The sequence below is a fragment of the Dreissena polymorpha genome, chromosome 1, assembly GCF_020536995.1.
Source record: "Dreissena polymorpha isolate Duluth1 chromosome 1, UMN_Dpol_1.0, whole genome shotgun sequence".
Classification (NCBI taxonomy): domain Eukaryota; kingdom Metazoa; phylum Mollusca; class Bivalvia; order Myida; family Dreissenidae; genus Dreissena; species Dreissena polymorpha.
Window position 1 is genome coordinate 57,410,644 of NC_068355.1, and position 21,424 is coordinate 57,432,067.

The following is a 21,424-nucleotide window of genomic DNA, read 5'->3' on the forward strand; positions in this document are numbered from 1 at the left end:
GTTTACCTGTTGATTGAACTGTGCAATTGTTTCAATATGTGTAATTGTTTCCATCTGTGTAATTGTTTTGCTTCAATTCATATCTTACCAGTCGCATTTCAACATGCCAAACGTTAACACAATAGCTCTGCTACTGAAGTTTATTGTCACGCTTAACTATTGAATCATTGAAATGTATGCATATATTTTAGATGTGTAAAGGCCTATTATAACAACATATGCGTAATACAATATCACTGCAGTATGTTTAATAAGATTATTTGACATTTACAGTAATTCAATATCTTGATGTTACTCTGTTTTGCAGGATGGAGGTGTGCTGTGAGTCCCACAGGAGACAGGCTGTACATCTCCAGCTACGGGCAGCACAAGCTTTGCACCCTGGCCAGGGATGGCACACTCCTGGCTACATTCAAAGACCCAGCACTACTATGGCCACTTGGTCTACATGTGACCCCTGCAGGCCAGGTGCTGGTCTGTGGATGGTCCCAAAATGTACTACAGGTGGGCTGGGAGGGGAGTAGGAAGCTGGCCACTCTGTATACAGGTGAAGTGAGGTGCCCACTGTCAGTCTGCTACTGCAGCACAACATCGTCCATTATTGTGGGACATCAGTGCACCGACACCATCCTGGTGTTCAGAGTGGAATAGTGTGTACATGTAAGCATTAGTTGTTGTAATTAGTGATTAGTATTTCGCTTACAATGTGTTGTTTAGCATACAAACATAGTAGTGTGTGATGTTACAATACAACATTAAGTGTGTAGTTAAAGATACAAATGATTTATGTGAACATATTGTTATCTAATTACACAATGTGAGGGTTTTTGTGAGAACATTAGATCTAATGCATATTATGTTATGTTGTCATAACATTTGTGTCATTATGGTCCTAACATTTAGTTCTTGTAAACTGTGCATGAAAAAACGAAGCATTTTAACTGAAAATTTCATATTTGCACATAAATGCACATGTACATAGCAACTGAGGCTAGTTTTAGACTTTCATTTCTATAAACACCATGCCATGTAAGAAATGTATATGGATGAATATTTAACCAGGTTTTCCAAAGGAAAAAACTGGTTATTAGATTGGCGAATGCAGGCGGGCTGGCTGGCGGGCTGGCTGGCTGGCGGGCGGGCGGAACAAGCTTGTCCGGGCCATAACTATGTCGTTCATTGTCAGATTTTAAAATCATTTGGCACATTTGTTCACCATCATTGGACGGTGTGTCGCGCGAAATAATTACGTCGATATCTCCAAGGTCAAGGTCACACTTTGAGTTCAAAGGTCAAAAATGGCCTTAAATGAGCTTGTCCTGGCCATAACTATGTTATTCATTGTGAGATTTTAAAATCATTTGGCACATTTGTTCACCATCATGGGACGGTGTGTCGCACGAAAGAATCATGTCAATATCTCCAATGTCAAGGTCGCCACGACTAAAAATAGATTTTTTTTTAAAACAAAGGGGGTTAATTTTGTTTGTTTATTTCAAAAGTTCAGTTTGAGTTTTCTCCCTTTATCAGATTTTTGTTTCACAATGAAAACCTGGTTTTGTGACAATTTTGTCCCTTGTTTTTAAATAAAATATTGTTTAAGTAATCTTTGGAGGAGCATATATTGATATTTTACGCAATGTTTACAGAAAGGTAACACTTGATGTGAGATTTATTAATTTGCCATATTTTATGCTGTTGAACATCTGTTATTGATTTTCATTACATTTATATAAATTTGTGTGAGTCCTAAATAAACATACAAGAAAAACATCAAGCTATTTTGCTGCTACAGTCGCTGCTGAGTCAGGACAAGGATGCTGAGGATGTGGTGGACAAGGATGACCTGAATACACAGAAGGTAACAAAGACGTTTTAATTATCAGGCCTTTTCATGGCCAATTTGGGAAAAAATGCAATTTTGGGATATTGTATTTTTTTCGTGCGAAAAGTCCATTGATATCAGAAAAACAAATTTAATATAACTATTTCTAATACTTAAAATTAAAAGAATAAAATCATATTATGCTAGTAATATACTTTTTTTTAGATCTTATTGAAATATAATTGAGACATATTAATCATAAGGCACTTATTATGCCCCCCTTTTGAAGAAGAGGGGGTATATTGTTTTGCACATGTCGGCCTGTTAGTCTGTCGGTCCTTCTGTCCGTCCACCAGATAGTGTCCTGATGATAATTAAAGAACGCTAAGGTCTAGGATCATGAAACTTCATAGGTACATTGATCATGACTGGCAGATGACCCCTATTGATTTTCAGGTCACTAGGTCAAAGGTCAAGGTCACAGTGACTCAAAATGGTAAAATGATTTCCGGATGATAACTCTAGAATGCTTACGCCTAAGATCATGAAACTTCATAGGAACAATGATCATGACTGGCAGATGACCCCTATTGATTTTCAGGTCACTAGGTCAAAGGTCAAGGTCACAGTGACTCAAAATAGTAAAATGGTTTCCGGATGATCACTCAAGCATGCTTACGCCTAAGATTATGAAACTTCATAGGAACAATGATCATGACTGGCAGATGACTCCTTTAAATTTTCAGGTCACTAGTTGAAAGGTCAAGGTCACAGTGACTCGAAAACAGTTAAATGGTTTCCTGATGTTAACTCAAGAATAATTAGGCCTAGGATCATGAAACTTCATAGGTATATTGATCATGACTGGCAGATGACCCCTATTGATTTTCAGGTCACTAGGTCAAAGGTCAAGGTCACAGTGACCGAAACAGTCAGGTCACTAGGTTAAAGGTCAAGGTCACGGTGACTTGGACACAGTAAAATGGTTTCCTTATGATAACTCAAGACTGCTTACTCCTAGGATCATGAAACTTCATAGGTACATTGATCATGACTCGCAGATGACCCCTTCTGATTTTCAGGTCACTAGGTCAAAGGTCAAGGTCACGGTAACTCGACACAGTAAAATTGTTTCCGAATGATGTCTCAAGAATACTCCTAGGCCTAGGATCATCAAACTTCATAGATACCTTGATCATGACTGGCAGATGATCCCTATTGATTTTTAGGTCACTAGGTCAAAGGTCAAGGTCACAGTGACAAAAACCGTATTAACACCATGGCTGCCACTACAACTGACAGCCCATATTTGGGGCATGCATGTTTTACAAACAGCCCTTGTTAAAGAAAGAAAAACGCTTTGCGTATGGGTCCGTTTCACATACCCATAAATACGCCAGGAAAAGACCTGCTTATGTATTCCCTATGTATTCAGAATGCAAAAAAGATGAGGTGGGAAAGAAAAGTATGAATTTACTTAAGATAAAATATCCTCTTTACTTGTTTGTATAGTGTAAACTCATATACATATTCATCCGAAATTTCGTGGTCAAAGAGACTTTTACGGACATATAAGTTAACTTTGTGGATTTCTCAGTGCAGAAAAATAAATGATAAACTGTGTCAGTTACTTTTCTGTGTGTGATACATTTTTGGATCAGTGAACTCTTAAAATCAACAAAAATAATGTCCCTCAAATAATAATGGTTTACAGTGTAACCTGTGTATTAAGAATGTTAAAGATGAAATTGACAAGAATGATATGATTTAACAAAACATAAAATGGCGTCTTTTATTGTGTATATCATGTTTACAGCAGGACTTGTTTTACTTGAGGATCAATAACTCAAACTCTTCTTCAGCTCGACGCTTTCCAACTTATCAAACAGGAGCCTCAGTTACACAACACCCCGAGAATTTCTGTCATCCTCATAAGGCCTTGAGTTTTTATAAAGTTGTGATATATTTAATTAAGCTTATAAATACGATTCCATGGAATGTATTTGTTCTCAATAAGAAGGACCCCGGCCTCATTTCCAGAACAGTGTAATAAGGCTTTAGAGTTAGTTTTCATGCATGCAATGGCAACAATGCAAGGTTGCATGGGAAAACAGGACTTAATGCATGTGTGTAAAGTGTTGTCTCAGATTAGCCTGTGCAGTTTGCATATTCCATATTGGTTTGCTCAACGTTACAGCTACTGCTCAGCAAAGAAGACAACTGTCTGGTGAAAGGCTGGCCGTATTACAGTCCAGTGATGTCGGGGGACACGGCCTTTCCATGGCTGGGGATTGCATTTTAGCATTTTAATTTTAAAGCGGCGCAATAGGGGGCATTCTGTTTCTGACAAACACCTCTCTTGATTATATCTTATCAAAATATAATTGAGATATAAATATCCTGAGGATATAATTTTTTAAATAAACGCTTTGGGTGTGGGTCCGTTGAACAGACCCATAACTTGGCAAGGAAAATGTATGCATGTGTATTTCCTGTTTATTTAGAATGCAAAAAAAGATGAGGTGGAAAAGAACAGTATGTAGTTTCATTAATTGTCATCCATGCATTTATGGAATTTTTCGGATATAGGAAGTCTCTTGTAAACGAAATTCTGTCTAGCGGAGTAGCCTGTGTGGCTGTTTGGGCTCATCTGGTAAGACACTTTAAGCAATATAAATAATAAATTACTGTTTTCTCAAAATGAGGCTCACAGCAATTCCACAGTCTGTCACAGAGTTTAACAAGATGAGCCTCGTTCTGGGAAACGAGTGCTTAATGCATTCAAAGTGTCATCCACACATTAGCCTGTGTATTGCACACACAGAGGATATTTCTAATTGTGATGATTTTTTTTTTGAAAGGGACTTTCTTCAAAACAAAAATCAAGTATTGATGGAAAGTGTTGTCTCATGTTAGCATGTGAGGACTGCACAGGCTACTGTGGGGCACTACTATGAGAAATAATATGGTATACAAACAAAATGATTAAAATTTGGTTAATGAGACAATGACGTACATATACATGCAAATTCACAATAATTGTTAAGCGATAGTTATGTAAGCAATGGATGATGGAAATTACAGTGCTAAAATGTAATTGCTCTCGTGATATTCCTTTTCTCAAAGATATGAAATCTCAATATATTTATAAATTACTGTAAATGGGTATTCAAAGTAAAAAACTTATTCTTATTAAATAATGGAAGCTAAATTCATTTAAATAAAGAAGGAATGAAAACAATACAAAGATACACTAACAAATGTATTGATACCTATTGGTGTATTTGGACTTGTTCACAGATTAGCAGAATGGCAATTTTCTTAAAATTGTAATATACAATCGAAACCAGATGGCTCAAAGTCGCTTTGCATCAAAGCACGTTTGTATTGCTATATATTCATATACATTTCTGCCTGATGACTCGAATTTGCAGAGTCAAATTATCGGATGGCTCAAGCTGTTTCTGCAGTCCTGGTCACAATTTTCACACGTTCTTTTGTTCGTTTTGCTTTAAAGCGACATGGGTCGCACAAAGCTGTTACTTGATTATAAGCATGTTATAATTTCAAACATGTCATCCAATCAATGTTAAATTGATTCGAGTAAAATATGACATTTTGTATACAATCTTTCGTTTTTCTTTGATCATATATAATGGCTGGAACGGCTGCATCACAACATGTTCTATGTCATCTTGAAGGCATAAATTATTTTGTATCTTTACATCATGTCATTCTTAAAAAAAAATAAAAAATGAATTAATACATATCATGCTGTTTAATTTTTCGGTGATGTTTATAAAATGCTTATGATTGCTTTGATTCTTAGCGTTATTCCTTACATATGATAATTTTTTGATTGTATATAAAACTATTTAAAAATAATGATGACTTAAAAATATGAAGTATATATTGTCTGTTCTTACTAATTCAAACAATTATTGCAAAGTTATGTTAGTAAACATACATCTATTTGAAATCAGTTCTATCGAATTCCAGATGGGTCTAACTTTTGTCGTCTGTCCCAGCGAGGTTTAGTTATTGGTTTTCGCCTGTATTGAGCAAGGAATACACCTCTCTAAAAAAGATTTAAAATTATTGTTCTAAATGAACAATTGTGTATCAAAATTAAAAAATAAATACAATAAAGCTTTTCAAACACTTAACTAAAAAATGTTGAAAAAAACTCTAAATTCATTATTATTTGTTGGAAATTAATTAATGTTCATTTGGTGGGTTTACTAATCACGAAATAAACTCAAACACATAACAAAATGACCCGGGGCTCATTCCTGTTATTACAAAATCAGGAATCCACAAATCTATGTGTCCATGAACAAGTATTTTTTTATATAGGTGCCAACAAATATAAATCATTATCCAGTGTCAGGGGGGGTAACATTCCAGTCTCCAACTTGAATTTGTGATTAATATTTTGCTTTGATTTATCTGTCAGGGCCTTTTTTGAAATAATAGTCTGTCAGAAAGGAGCCATGACTCGGGGCTATTTTTCCTTCTTAGGGAATGGCATTTTTACACGAATTTCAGAATTTCGTGACTCAAATTTTCACAATTTAAAGAAGTTTGCAACTGAAATTTCACAATGTACTCTTTTTCTCAATTTTGAAAAATTCAAGACCGAAGGATGACACAAAAATGACTCAAAACAAGCCCTGTGATTTGATATGTGTTTGTGGACATTATGCGTATATTTTTTCTGAAACTTTAATTTTTCCCTAAACATATCAAACAAAGTTAATGTTGCAATTTATTTTCAAAAAAAGATCGTGTCTTGGTATTGGTAAATGTGAAATTTTCTATCTTTGGGCGTCATCAAAGTATGAACGAACTAGTTTTGTCAGCAGGTAGTCATTACGGGCAAGTAGTCTGTAACATAATTTTACTCCCAGGTGTATATGAACAGCCATTTATTTCCCTATTTTTAAAGCACTCATAATAGACACTTCTGTATTTGCAAGTGGAATAATAAAATGAGCACTGACACCTAACATTGCCACAAAAACGCATGTAAAATAATATTTTGATGAGTTTTTACAATTAATTTTTACAATTAAGTTCCGTGCAATTAAAAAGACCCATCATTCTCAATTTGAAGATTTTATGCTAGGAATTTTCCCAATAGTATTTATTATGATGCAAATTTTCCTTATTTGTGTGGTACAGATGCTTTTTTTGCAAAAAATGCTGGTGTATTACTAACTTACATGTACAAGTTCAAAATACTGACTGAGCCAAAATATATCATATTGGTCCCCTTAATGTTACAGCAATTGCTGAGCACAGAAGAAGACTGTTTAATGAAAGGCTCAGCTGAATCAAAGTCCAGCAATGTGCGGGGACGCGGCCTATCCACATCTGTATATTACATCATTTTAGCTGTCACTAACAAGGGAGATAACTGTAGATCTGCACCAGCAGTGAGTTCTTCCTCTTAAGTTGCTTTTTAATTATTTTAGCTGACACTGACAAGGAAGATAATTAAAAATCTGCACCAGCAGTGGGGTTTGCTTTTAAGTTGCTGTTTAATCAATGACACTAAAAAGGGAGAGAATTGAAGATATGTATCAGCAGTGAGTTGTAGCCCTTTAAGTTGTTTGTTTAAATATGTCTAACAACTTTATTACATGTTGATTTACTTTGGAACTGTTTTCTAGTGTGAATTTTAACACATTTTAACAATCAAATATCTGTAAAGGCATGGTAAAATATTGTGTGTGTGTTTTTTGCAACTTTGCAAAGACATTAATATTTAATTGTTTCCTCCTTTATTGAAAAATATATCAACAGTTAAACATCTGTAAAGGAATTATAAAAGAAGAGATTAATATAATAAGTACAATTAGAAAAAATCATGCTATAAAGATAAATAAACTGTGCTGTGGGGAAATGGGGCTTAATGCATGTGCTTAACTTGTTGTCACATATTAGCCTGTGCAGTCAGTACAGGCTAATGAGGGACATCAATTTGCTCTTTAATGTGGTTCGCTAGAAAGAAGTCTTCTTTATAATAATCCAAAGTGTCCTCCCTGATTTGCTTACTGTGAAACCATTTATTTTCGTCAGCACGAAATTTCGTCCTTTTTAAAAAAATGACTATTTCGTCAGCAATTAAATTCGTCCATTTCTGGTTTTGAAAAAAAAGCGTCCAATTTGTTTGTAATGTTTGTAATACATGTAATACGCAGTTGCGAAAAAATCGTGCTGGGGAAAGAGGGGTGACACTTGGTAGTCACTTGCAGGAGGTGGGCCTTGTTTGGCATATGCCAATTAACAAGTCTGTTATTTCAGGTGATAGTAACTGTCCCTTATTATTTTATGTCATTGACACGTTCTTTGTTATGATTAGCGTATAAGTGGGACTGAATAACCGTTAACGAGTGTTTTAAACAACGAAGGTACGGGTTTTTATGTAAATGTACAAAAATAGTAGATGCAGTTAAAACCAAACAACCAAACACAAATCAATATGTTCTTTATTAATTTGTAATAAAAGCGCAGTCTGGTGTTGATCACACATAGTCATATTTTAATTGCATTTAATAGTATTGTCTTTAATCCGGATTCGCCGCGTGTTGTTGGTATAATCTGCAACACCCCTGAAAAACACAATACACACAATGGGTAATAAAGTTGTTAACAATAAGCGCTAATCAACACTATTATACCTAAACGAAGTCGACGCGTTCGATACAGCCTTTTTGCATTCGCGTCTTACAGGAAATGTCAGTTGTCAGTACACTGGGTGATGTACACCCCTTTGTGTCAAAACCGGATTTAAATTTAGTGTGAATGGTCGACTGTTTCATGTTCTTTTTATCAATACCATCCGGGTATCTGTACTATAAGTATACCAGTCTACAAACAAGGTGCGCGCTTCCGCATATGGGTATTCGGACGTTCAAAAAATTGACGTACGGTGTAGCGTTCACGCCGTCGAACGCATTTAGCAATATAACTCGTTTTTTCACTATTTCTTTACTTGCAAAAACTACTAGTGGCTTATAACTTACCTTGCAATCTTTTTTTCTCGCATTTTGCGAGTGTGCAAGTGTTAATTTCGAGCCCTGTGTATATGCGTGGATAACGCTGGATTTAAATGCCTCATGCCTACGGTAATTCAGTCTTATTTGTTTCAAATATGGGAAATGATTGTTCGTTATGATCTTGAATTCGTCCATCAGTCGAAGGACGAAAAAGACGAAAATTAATGTCTGACGAATAATAATGGTTTCACAGTAATTTTTACTCCAATGGGTATGTGAAAAAAAAGCCTTTTCTTTTCATCTTTATAAAGTACACATAATAGGCACTTCCTTACCGGTATATGCAAGTGGACTAATAAAATGAGCACTGAAACTGAACATTTCAACAAAAACGCATGTCAAAGAATATATTTTGATTGGATTTGTGCAATTAAAGTTCCACGCAATTAAAAAGACCTATAATTCCCAAATTAAAAGATAGAATTTTCCCGATGTTTGATATTATTACGCTAATTTTCCTCATTGGTGTGTTACAGATACTTTTTTTAATTTGGCAAAAAAATTGCTGGTGTATTACTTATTTACTAGTTCAAAAGACTTCATATTGGTTTTCTCAATGTCACAGCAACTGCTATGCACAGAAGACAAAGGAGTAGTGAAAGACTCAGCCAAATCAAAGTCCAGCGTTGTGAGGGTGACGCAGCCTTTCCATGTCCTCGTATTGCAACATGAGGGACATTTTAGCTGAAACTAACAAGGGAGAGAACTTTAGATCTGCACCAGCAGTGAGTTGTTGCCCTTAAGTTGTTTAATGTTTTATTTATTTTTATTATGTCTTACAACTTACTTGTTGATGGACTTTAAAACTGTTTTCTAGTGTGAATTTAAACAGATTTTAACCATCAAAGATCTGTAAAGGCATGGTAATATAATATGTGTGTGTGTTTTTTTTTCAACATTGGTGAGACATTAATATTATTATTAAATATTAATATTGTTGCCTCCCATTTATTGAAATATATATTAACAATAAAACATATCTAATGGCATTTTAAAAGTAATGTGATTAATAGAATAAGTACAATTAAAAATTATTAAATTTTTAACCAGATGGTTTTCCTTCTTTTTGTTATGCAGCAAAAAATTGGCTAATAGATAAATAAGCTGTGATGTGGAAAAATGGGGCCTTATGCATGTGCTTAAATTGTTGTCACAGATTAGCCTGTGCAGTCCACACAGGCTAATCATGGACAACACTTTCCTCTTAAAGGTATTTTTCATTGAACAAATAATCCTCTTTATGAAAATCCAGTCTAGTCAGAAAGTACCCTCCCTTATAAGCTTATGTGAATTGCACATGCTTATCTGGGACGACACTTTCTAACATTAGTGATCCGCATATTGGCTTATGAAAATACATCTCTGGAAATGGAGTAAAGGTAATAGATATAAATGTACAGATAAGTATAGCATTAGCCAACACTTTTCTTGTTTTAATACAAAATGACTTAATTGTATTAATTTTCATGCTATTAAGGACAAGGAACCAATAAAATGCCAGATTAGAAATTCATGTTGTTGAAAACCTTCACAACCTGTCAAGAGGCAAAGTTTGTTATAGATTATAATATAATTTGTTACAAGTTTCTATCACCCACTGTGTTGTTGTTGTTTTCAGCAGAGCACCAGCATTGATATTGAGTTGGCCCAGCAGCCGCACGAGTCCCGCCTGCAGGAGCCCCAGTCCAGAACTACCCTTCCCCTCCCCTGACTTCTAACTCTACCCCCATGACCTCCTGACTCAAAAAGTCAGCATGGTTGAACAACTCCGTTCTGCAGGAAATTCTGAGCATGATTCTGTTCTGAACAAACGCAATGCCCATGTCAAGTTGTCCACACATAATTCTGGGTAGTTTTGTTAAGCTAGAGTGGGCCTGAGAGGGACGACTTTTACAGACACGAAAAGTAATAGCAGTAGTTATGGTAACGCTAACAGTCAGTTGTTGCTGTTGGACATCACAACAAATATCATGAAGAATAAAAAGTTCAAAAACTTGTTCCAATCTTTATAGGACAAACAGAAATTAAACAGGAGAAAATCAAGGAACAATAAAAGCGTAAGCTTTCCTAGTGGGATACTTTTGCGGTTGAAATTTTGGACGACTGTAGGGTTACGGACTGCCCCAGATTGTCCTCTCAGCGGCCAAAATATCATAATAGAACGGACTTTTGGCAATGTTACTGACAAAGAAAGTCAGTAATGACTTGGTTGTGAATACCCAGAGCACGATACATCCATGCTGACACAGAAAGGCAGTAATGACTTGGTTGTGAACACCTCGAGCACGATACATCCATGCTGACACAGAAAGGCAGTAATGACTTGGTTGTGAAAACCCAGAGCACGCTACATCCATGCTGACAAAGAAAGGTAGTAATGACTTGGTTGTGAACACCTCGAGCAAGATGCATCCATGTTGACAAAGAAAGGCAGTTATGACTTGGTTGTGAACACCCAGAGCACGCTACATCCATGGGGTGTGCATCAGACGCGAATTCTGCCTATTATTGTAAACAAGTTGCTAAAAGTGAACACGTCTGGTTTTGTTATGAGCACTTCCCACTCAGAGCCCAAAGGTCCTCGCATTGAATCGATGCAAAAGAAGACTTTGAAAAATGACAGCAGTTGTGTTATGTGATCCAGTAATCTTTTAAACTCTCAACCTGAAGTTTATCAAAACTCAAACTCAGCCCTTTGCAATATCACACCTTGCAACACAGTGTACTTTACCATGAATGTTTCGCGGTTTAAAACACCAAAATTTCAATTTAAAGTTTGTGCGCGTAACATATTGATACATAGCTATTCTGAGTTCTAATTGCGGTATCCTAAATATCAATAATATATGAAATGTTTGGCATTAAAAAAACAGGTGTGTAAAGTTATTTGTTACAGTGCATATTCATTTGTCACTAAAAAAAAATCAGGGTTTAGTTTGCTTGTCATTTCCTTTTTAGCAAATATTATTAGACAACAAAACGAACGTCGTTTAAGTGAAAGTCCAAGACAATCCGACCCAGTTTGGGCACAAATACAACAACTAATTAAAGAAATTCAGTTTGTCTTGCGTCAGCCTACATGTAGCAAGCCTCTTATAAACATCTCCCAAGTTGGCTACATCAACGCTTCCAACAGCCGAGCTGGGCATCGACACATTGTTCTGAACGAGTTGCTCGAACTGAAACGATCTGATCCAACAGAGAGCAGGCTCTGTGTGACTCGGCTGTTAATGTGACTGACTTCGATATGCTGCTTTCCAATAATGTGAACCTTACTCCAGATTAGCTGTCTGCCATTGAAGCAATTCAACAACAGTTGTTGTCAGGAATTTCCGGCTTTGGGATGGCGTCGGGGTTTCATCTCTGTCTTTGGCCTGGTCGCAGCAGAAGCAGCAACAAGAACAACAATTAGTATAAGAGCCTTGATCTGAGATATGGGGCTTCATGTATATGCTTAAAGTGTCATCCCATATTAGCCTGTGCAGACTGCACATACATTAAGCTCTATTAAAGTGTCATCCCAGATTAGCCAGTGCAGACTGCACAAACATTAAGCCCTATTAAAGTGTCATCCCAGATTAGCCTGTGCAGACTGCACATACATCAAGTCCTATTAAAGTGTCATCCCAGATTAGCCTGTGCAGACTGCACATACATCAAGTCCTATTAAAGTGTCATCCCAGATTAGCCTGTGCAGACTGCACATACATTAAGTCCTTTTAAAGTGTCATCCCAGATTAGCCTGTGCAGACTGCACATACATTAAGCCCTATTAAAGTGTCATCCCAGATTAGCCTGTGCAGACTCCACATACATTAAGCCCTATTTTCCCAGATTGAGTCTCATATACTACACTTAACATCAGTATTTTATGTGCCTGAAAAGTTCCTAGCATCAAATGGAAATTATGTGCTTTTAAATTGATCACAATTAGTAAATAAAATGCAAATAGCACTTGATCTGATATCAATTTTAATCATAGAAGGTCAGGGCATTAAGTTTTGTATATTTTCGACCGAAATTCAGCCCCAGAACCAAAAGTTTATCCTTGCATAAAAATCTGCTTTAATAGAATTGTTAAATTATATTTAATTTTAGTAAAATAATATTTAAAGACTTCAGCTCATTTTAAAATTAGTTTCTTCATTTATTTTCAATATTAATTAAATTGGATTTTGTTTAAAGAGCCTGTTCCTACAGGAACCTATGCAATCATAGATTGGTACCTAGCTGAACAACAGGCTCTCTGGTCAGCTGGGCCCAGACGCCAAGTGACACTTCCTGACCCAGGACCTTGGGGCAAATGCTCAGCTAGTCCTACCCGCAGGGTGGAGCCACACTGAACCTGGGGCTCAATACTTTCTTGGCCAGGGGCCAAGATTACCTAGTCAATAAGGTAGGTTGGTAATGTAATTAACCATTTATAATGTGCAGTGTTTCACTCCAAATTTCAATTTAAACAGTTTGTGTGTGTTTAATATTGATAAAACTCTATCCTGGCTGCTAACTTAAACAAATCATTTATGTAAGTGTTTAATATTTATAATAACCGCCATTTGTATTGCCTTGAAAGGGCTCACTGGGGGGGGGCGTACATGTGTGTCCTTGTCTGTAATTCTCCCCGCCCTTCCTTTCAACCTTCCTTTTGTCCGTCCCACCTTTTTAGTGTTGCTCGTAACTTAATAAATATTGGTTCCAAAGGGACACAAAACGTTTGTATCAAGTGTACAATATATAGAAGGCTATGTTTGTATCAAGTGTTTAGTTTATATCCCATTTGTATCAAGTCCCATTTGTATCAAGATCCTTCAAACATAATTTAATTCTTAAATATTTTTTACTCAAACAACATTGATTGACTTCTAATAAAACTGATGCCATTTCAGAATGCATTGAATTATTTGGTTTACAGGGACACATTCCTGGGATGCCCTAAGGTCTTTCTATCTGTTCACAGAGGTCTTATACTGACAAGTTCAAGCCCAGTGAGCGATGTTCACCTAATCAAACTCTACATCTCAATAGGTAAGTCACCTTGCCATTGCAAAAGGGGCCACTGTTGCAAAGCATTCAGGAGACCCAGTCTTATTAGCCTAAATCTGTTGATGCAATAAAGCTTTCACAAATACCCAATAGGTAAAACCCACTACAAACTGGGGTTTCTGCTCTTCAATTAATTGACGAGTTAATCTAATCTAAGTTTAAGGGTTCAGCCACAAACTACTTTATCTTATAAAGAAATGTGAAGAAAATGAAAAAGTTTAAAGCTGAACCCTCAAATTTGCATTTAAAATTTAACATCTAGAGTTATATTAAAACTCAAAACCACAACAACAGCAAACAATTTATCAGCAGGTACCAACATATCTGACTCTTTCACTCTTTACAAAATCATGTTCCATATCAACTGTAATTATGGTTCTTAAACTAACATTGATTTACGAAGAGGGGTCAGTGATGTTTTAGTTTAATGGCCTATATAGGAGTGAACTTGTCTGTCTGTCGGTCTGACAGTTGATCTGTATTAAGTGTTTGCTCTCTAATTCAGGTTGTTTTCATCCGATCTTCACCAAACTTTGTCAGAAGTTGTATCTAGATGGTGTCTTGTTCAAGTTTGAATATGGGTCATGCAGGATCAAAACCTAGGGCATGGTATCAATTAATGTTTTTAAACATTCAGCATGTTGTGTGCTCTCTTATTAAAGTACTTTCATCCAATCTTCACCAAACTTGGTCAGAAGTTTTATTTAGATGATCTGTCTAGCCCGGCGGTGTAGGGCCGACATCGACCGGAAGTGGGCCGGCTGTCAACTTTATCAACTTCCTTAGGAACCAGTCCGCCAGCGCACGCCACTTCTAGAATAGAAATTTCGCATTATTAAGTTATTGTTTAGGCCTCGTTCTGGGATAAATGCATGTGCGTAAAATGTCATTTCAGAGTAGCCTGTGTAGTCCGAACAAGCTAATAGGGACGACGCTCTCCGCAAAATTTTCGTCAGGAAAAACTTCCTCTTAACGAACAATCCAATAAGCGGAAAGGTTCGTATGCATAAACATAAGGATCAGCTTCCCATTATGAGGCTTGTCATAGTCTTGCTTTTTCCTCCCATTTCCTACCGTAATTGACGTATTTTTCTATTTCATGGTTTATACAAATACTTCCAATATAACATTTGCTTTCAGTAGATGTCAAACTAATTTCTTTTTTATGTTATGCATATTTGTCATTTTGTTTACATTTGAACAAAAGTTAGCTTTAGAATTTCGTTGAAATAATAACTTCATGACGTCAAAATGACGTCATTCTCAAATGAGTCGGGCACACTTCGTTGTACGGTTAGTAGTAGTAGTAGTAGTAGTAGTAGAAGTAGTAGTAGTAGAAGTAGTGGTGTGGTGGTGGTTATGTTGTTGGTGGTTGTGGTACAATTATCAGCAGTATCAGTGGTAGTGGTAGTATTAGTTGTTTTAGCAGTAGTAGTTGTAGAAGTAGTAGTAGTAGTAGTAGTAGTAGTAGAAGTAGTAGTAGTAGTATAGTAGTAGTAGTTAGTAGTAGTAGTAGTAGTAGTAGAAGAAGAAGAAGTAGTATTTCGATGATGATGATGATGATGATGATGGTTGGTGTGATGATGATGATGATGATTATGCTGCTGCTGCTGATGATGATGATGGTGTTGATGATGATGATGATGATATGATGATGATGATGATGATGATGATGATGATGCTGACGAAGATGAGGAGGAGGAGGAGGAGGAGGATGACTATGATGATGAGGATGATGATGAGGACAATGATGATGATGATGAGGAGGAGGATGTGATGATGATGATGATGATGATGATGATGATGATGTGATGATAGTGATTAGTGATGATGTGATAGTGATGATGATGTGATGATGATGATGATGATGATGATGATGATGATGATGATGATGATGATGTTGCCTGCCAACTTTCTTAAGCATGAGCGCCTAGCTGGATGTTGGCATTACCTAGGTAACGGAATCGCATTTTAAAAGCAAAAAACCAAAGTTTATTTTTTATAAATAAAAGAAAGTCATATATTAATAAAAATAGATTTAAATCTGGACATCGCTTCGTATATGGATAATAAGGCAATCATTATAAATAAAATTATAAAGCATTTGTAAACATTTTCATTGATAATTTGGCTAGCAATACAATCTGCATTACTGACAGCGTTTAGTTCAAACAAATGTATTGTAGCTTGATTGCGTGAACAGCCCCAGACTTATCGTAACGCTCTCGAGTCTGTTTCCTGGTTTCATCAGTACTTGGTGTCTTTTGGGAGATGAAGACAGAACGTTCCCACTGTGGGGAGCGAACAAGTGACCTCTCGGTGTTTAAATGACAGCGTGTAGAAATTGAACTATTTGTAGTGACGGACAGGGCTCTGAATCGCCCAGTACGCTTGATTTACCTCCCCAGAAAAAAGTTGATTCCTGATTTAATGCATTTTTTAATCTTCCAATATTATTGTTAAAATTTTTAGCATATAAAAATGATTATAATAATAAGTTTTTGGTAGTAGACACTGTTTAATAACAGTAAACATCAATACGATACTCCTTCATTCAAATAATGTAACCTGTATTCTAGCAATTCGTGGCTATATATTAACTTGTATTCTCGCATTTCATAGCAAAATGTTTATATGTTTTTGGATCATAAACATAAATTCAAAATATAGCAATGTAATATTAGGCAATGTAAAATAATAATAGTTATTATTCTAACAACTCATTTAAATTACATTTACACATAACATGCACGTTACATTTTTTTTAAAGATTAATCATTTTCAAATCAACCTAAATGATGTTGTTATTTCAGGAATTCAATACGAATTAAAACAATATCTCACGTGTACGTTATTTTAGGAAATGTTTCATCATAAGTGACGTTTTGTTGTGGGCTAACTATTAAATTGCATCTCATTTTAGCCGTTATGTTTTTATAAGACAGAGTCAATTATGGGTATGTTTGAGACTCGTTCCGAATTTTCTCCTAAATGGGATGTTTGCTCAAAAGAGACTTCATTTAAACGAAAAATTCCATTAAACGGAAGCCCGCACGTACTAACACGGGGACGATACTGGAAGCTCGTGCATGAAGTCCAGTTTTCCATTTTTTTTATATTTTATTTGTGTGTGTGTTAAGAATCGGTTACATAAGCACCAGTTTGTGAACACACTAGACATAAGCTTTTATATTATTATGTTTATCATGTTATATTAAGATTTGTGCATTGTTGCAGAGCATAACATTATCATCAAAGTCTGCAAACAATCTGTTATCGTCAAGATACCACATATATGTAGTTTATATAGTCTATCTTCATAGTGAGTATATAGTCATTTATGGTTATGTGTAGCCTTACTAACAAATACTACTAACACCGGTTTATGCACGAGATATCTAATCCTTGCCGCCACTTTCACTAGACCAGATTTACACTTACGATCAGACGCCTTTATTCGTGCTGACGTTGAATGCAGACATACATATGTATATCTGCAGGTAAACTTTATTAATATAGTTAAATATTCCTTATTATTCTTCTTATTATTATTATAAGTATTAGTATTATTAGTATGATTAGTATTATTAGTATTATTAGTATTGAAATGATACAATTAATGAATATCACATCGTTTGCATTGTTTGTATTGTTTAACGGCTGATCTTTCATTACCGTTTTATATTATTATGTTTATCATGTTATATTAAGATTTGTGCATTGTTGCAGAGCATAACATTATCATCAAAGTCTGCAAACAATATAGACTCTAGTCAACGAAACCACCAAGTTTGTTGCTTGTCAATAAACCCACGAAGGTTTAAACTCCTTTAAATGTCGAGACGACATTTTACAAATAGGGGGGATTATGTCATAGGGTGATAATTTAATAATCTGTTATCGTCAAGATACCACATATATGTAGTTTATATAGTCTATCTTCATAGTGAGTATATAGTCATTAATGGTTATGTGTAGCCTTACTAACAAATACTACTAACACCGGTTTATGCACGAGATATCTAATCCTTGCCGCCACTTTCACTAGACCAGATTTACACTGACGATCAGACGCCTTTATTCGTGCTGACGTTGAATGCAGACATACATATGTATATCTGCAGGTAAACTTTATTAATATAGTTAAATATTCCTTATTATTCTTCTTATTATTATTATAAGTATTAGTATTATTAGTATGATTAGTATTATTAGTATTATTAGTATTGAAATGATACAATTAATGAATATCACATCGTTTGCATTGTTTGTATTGTTTAACGGCTGATCTTTTATTACCGTTTTATATTATTATGTTTATCATGTTATATTAAGATTTGTGCATTGTTGCAGAGCATAACATTATCATCAAAGTCTGCAAACAATATAGACTCTAGTCAACGAAACCACCAAGTTTGTTGCTTGTCAATAAACCCACGAAGGGCTGACTAGGCCGGCGACATATGCTCAAACGACATAAATTGTGGCCCTGTTACAATTACGCGTTACAATCCATCTCGCAAAATTTCACTTTCGCCTCCAAGATGATAAAAACAATCATTAGCGAAATAGTATAGTTTCACGATAAGAGAAAATCGTTTAATTATCATACCACAATGTTTACCGTACTTGGTCAGCACGTCTAGAAATCATTCCTTAATGTGTGGATAGGCTGCCATTATTATCAAGTTTGCTATTTTGAATTCAATTTTGTATCAAAAAGCATTGTTCTTAAATGTGGCATTTTCAATTCGCAATGAGATTTGTAATGACCCTCGTCATTCGAAAATGGGTCTTATTCCATATGCGCCCATCATATAAATAGCCCACTCAGCTATCCCTCCTTCTGGTAAGGAGAAACATAACATTGTGAGTGATTTTATAACGAACAGCATCGCCTATGGCCTGACTGCGCAAAAGCACATGTTGGGTTTAATAAACGCTAACCGAAACGCATAAGACCCATTTTCGCATGACGGCGCTATTGACGTGTGATTTAAATGTGTCGAAAGAAAACTGCGTTTAAATCAAATATCAACATACGATATATTTCGATAGTGAAGAAAGATACTCATAACAAGGCATTATGAGGACACATATGAAGTGCTCTCCCGTAGTATATTTTTTATCTACTCACACTAATGTGTGGTTTGACAATGCTAACACACATTTCATGTGGTGAATATGCAACTTACAAGTGAAAAACACAGCACAATAGTTTAACTTTTGTTTAATTGTATTTATTTATTTAGAAAAGTAAATTGCAAACTTTATTTCAAAGTCAGCGTATACGCCGACTACATTTGTAAAAGATATTTATTGTTATAAATTTATTTAATATAATATATTTAGTTGTTTTCGGTTTTAACGATTATAAAGCATTAACGAGGTTGCCTATAGTATGCCTGTAGTAATTGATGTAGTCATGTGAAAATAAACAAGCTAAACCTTCTATTAACCTTCTACTATTGCGTTGCTAGCACCCGTAAATACAAAAGATCGCCGCTAATTGTTGAGAACCAAAGAACGTTTTCCAGTAGGAACGAGGTTACGAAACAGGTCATTCGTATTATTATTATAAATTGTTTGTAATATTCCAGTTTAGCGATTATGAAACTTTTTGTTTTTGTTTTTGTCTATCGTATCGCTGACGTTATTGTTGAACTTATGTTCAACGTTTTATAAATTGAGAATATAAATAAGCGTTAACTTTTTCCCGAATCTATTAATAGCCTCTATTTACAACCTGTACTACGTCATTGAGGTGTATGTGAGAGCGTAACCTATTGCGTTTTTATCGGCCGTGGACTTTCCTTTGATTATCGACAGGCGCATATATTAATAGCCTCATATTATGAATGGCAAAAATACTAAGAATTGAAGACGCTGCAGAAAGTGTACTATTTTATTCATTCATAAACAATCTCCTCCGCGACACCTACAATACGATCATTGTTTATTGATTCTTTTTAGCACCGTTCGAAACTATTGCATTTAACACGATACTAATATCATGTTTCCATTTGTGAATGAATATAATTGGAGAACTCAAACCTCATGCATAAATTATGCAACTCTTTCTCGCGCGGATACGCGTAGAAAGCGGGTATTGGGCTCCTAGTAGCTAAGCCGTATCGACCTGAATTTTAGACTAACCACCTGAGACGGTCGCTAAGCGACCATCTAAAAATCCAATATTTGCATCTTTTGACGATTTACAAACCTGAAAATAATAAAGCGTTGCAACGCGAAACGATTTACTAATATAGATAGTTCTGTTGTTGTCGTTATATTGTGTGACACTATGAGGATTGCTATATGAAGTATAAAATACATCATTCATTTTATGAGCACGGATGGCCGAGTGGTCTAAGCCTTAGACAAAGCGGGCGTTGACCGTTTATACATATGGAAATTTAGACATAAAATTACATAAGAATACCACATAAAGATGGGTCTCAAAAAAAATTGCCACGCGACATATATTTTCGCGATGCTATTTATGACCTTGAACAAATCAAAAACACTTTGACATATGCTAAATCACATGTAAATACATACCTCAGGAAAAATTATATCAATGACATCATAATTGACCAGTCGCCAACTCCGCCCACATTTTGTCGATCAGCCAATCAGATATCGATTTTTCACACACCCCTCAGCAACGCTTATCTGGCCGCCATTTTGTCCGACAAACAAAGCGTGTTGTACATATGGAATGGACGTAATTTTTAAGAGTTTACACAGATTTCATATCAAATGCATGATTATTACTGTTCGATCATTATTCAAAATTGTAGGTGCTATGCATACTTTATAAAAGGTTATTATTTTATCTTTATTTCTTGAACATATGAACGAGTAATGAGAAAACAAACACAATAAATAGTTTAACCACACCAGGTGTGTGTTCTATAAAACGTGTTATACCGTTTGATGCACAATATTATTAAGCAGTTTGGACAACATAATAATTGCCACACGTGCTTATTAATCTCAGCGTAATTGTCGATGATTAATAAATAACAGTATGTTGCGTGGATCTCAGAATGAAGGAACATTAAGGCATTGTTAGGTACTGTACACAAGAAAAGAAAACTATTTAATTACTTAAATGATTTCCAATTATATATTTATCTTCTGTGGATCCTAAACAAGGGAAATCATTATAAATTGTTAACTTAAATTTTGTTTTAACTAAAGTAAAAACAACAAAAAGGTGATTTCAACGCGGCTTAGCCAGCTTAAAGCGACTTCAAGTGTAAAATGTACGGCTTATAATACAACAACAACATTTATAATACAACATATATTGATACGGGAAGAAATGTGAAAATTGCAATAAACATATAAGGGCCATCTTGTTATAAATAAGCAAATGCACAATATGCTAAATGTATTCAATTCGAATGTTCGTGAACAGCACCGTAATACCAACATTTCATTTTTTGATACTGAAATGTAACAGGTTAGCATTAAACATAAATGA

General features: G+C 35.3%; 1 long non-coding RNA gene across 1 annotated transcript; it reads left to right on the forward strand.

The window, feature by feature from the left end:
• Positions 1-620: 620 nt before the first annotated feature.
• Positions 621-10,707, forward strand: LOC127843015 (uncharacterized). Its single transcript, XR_008032070.1, has 5 exons — positions 621-660; positions 1,796-1,861; positions 7,114-7,263; positions 9,455-9,614; positions 10,508-10,707. It is a non-coding gene; the product is annotated as an uncharacterized LOC127843015 (long non-coding RNA).
• The last annotated feature ends 10,717 nt before the right edge of the window (positions 10,708-21,424 follow it).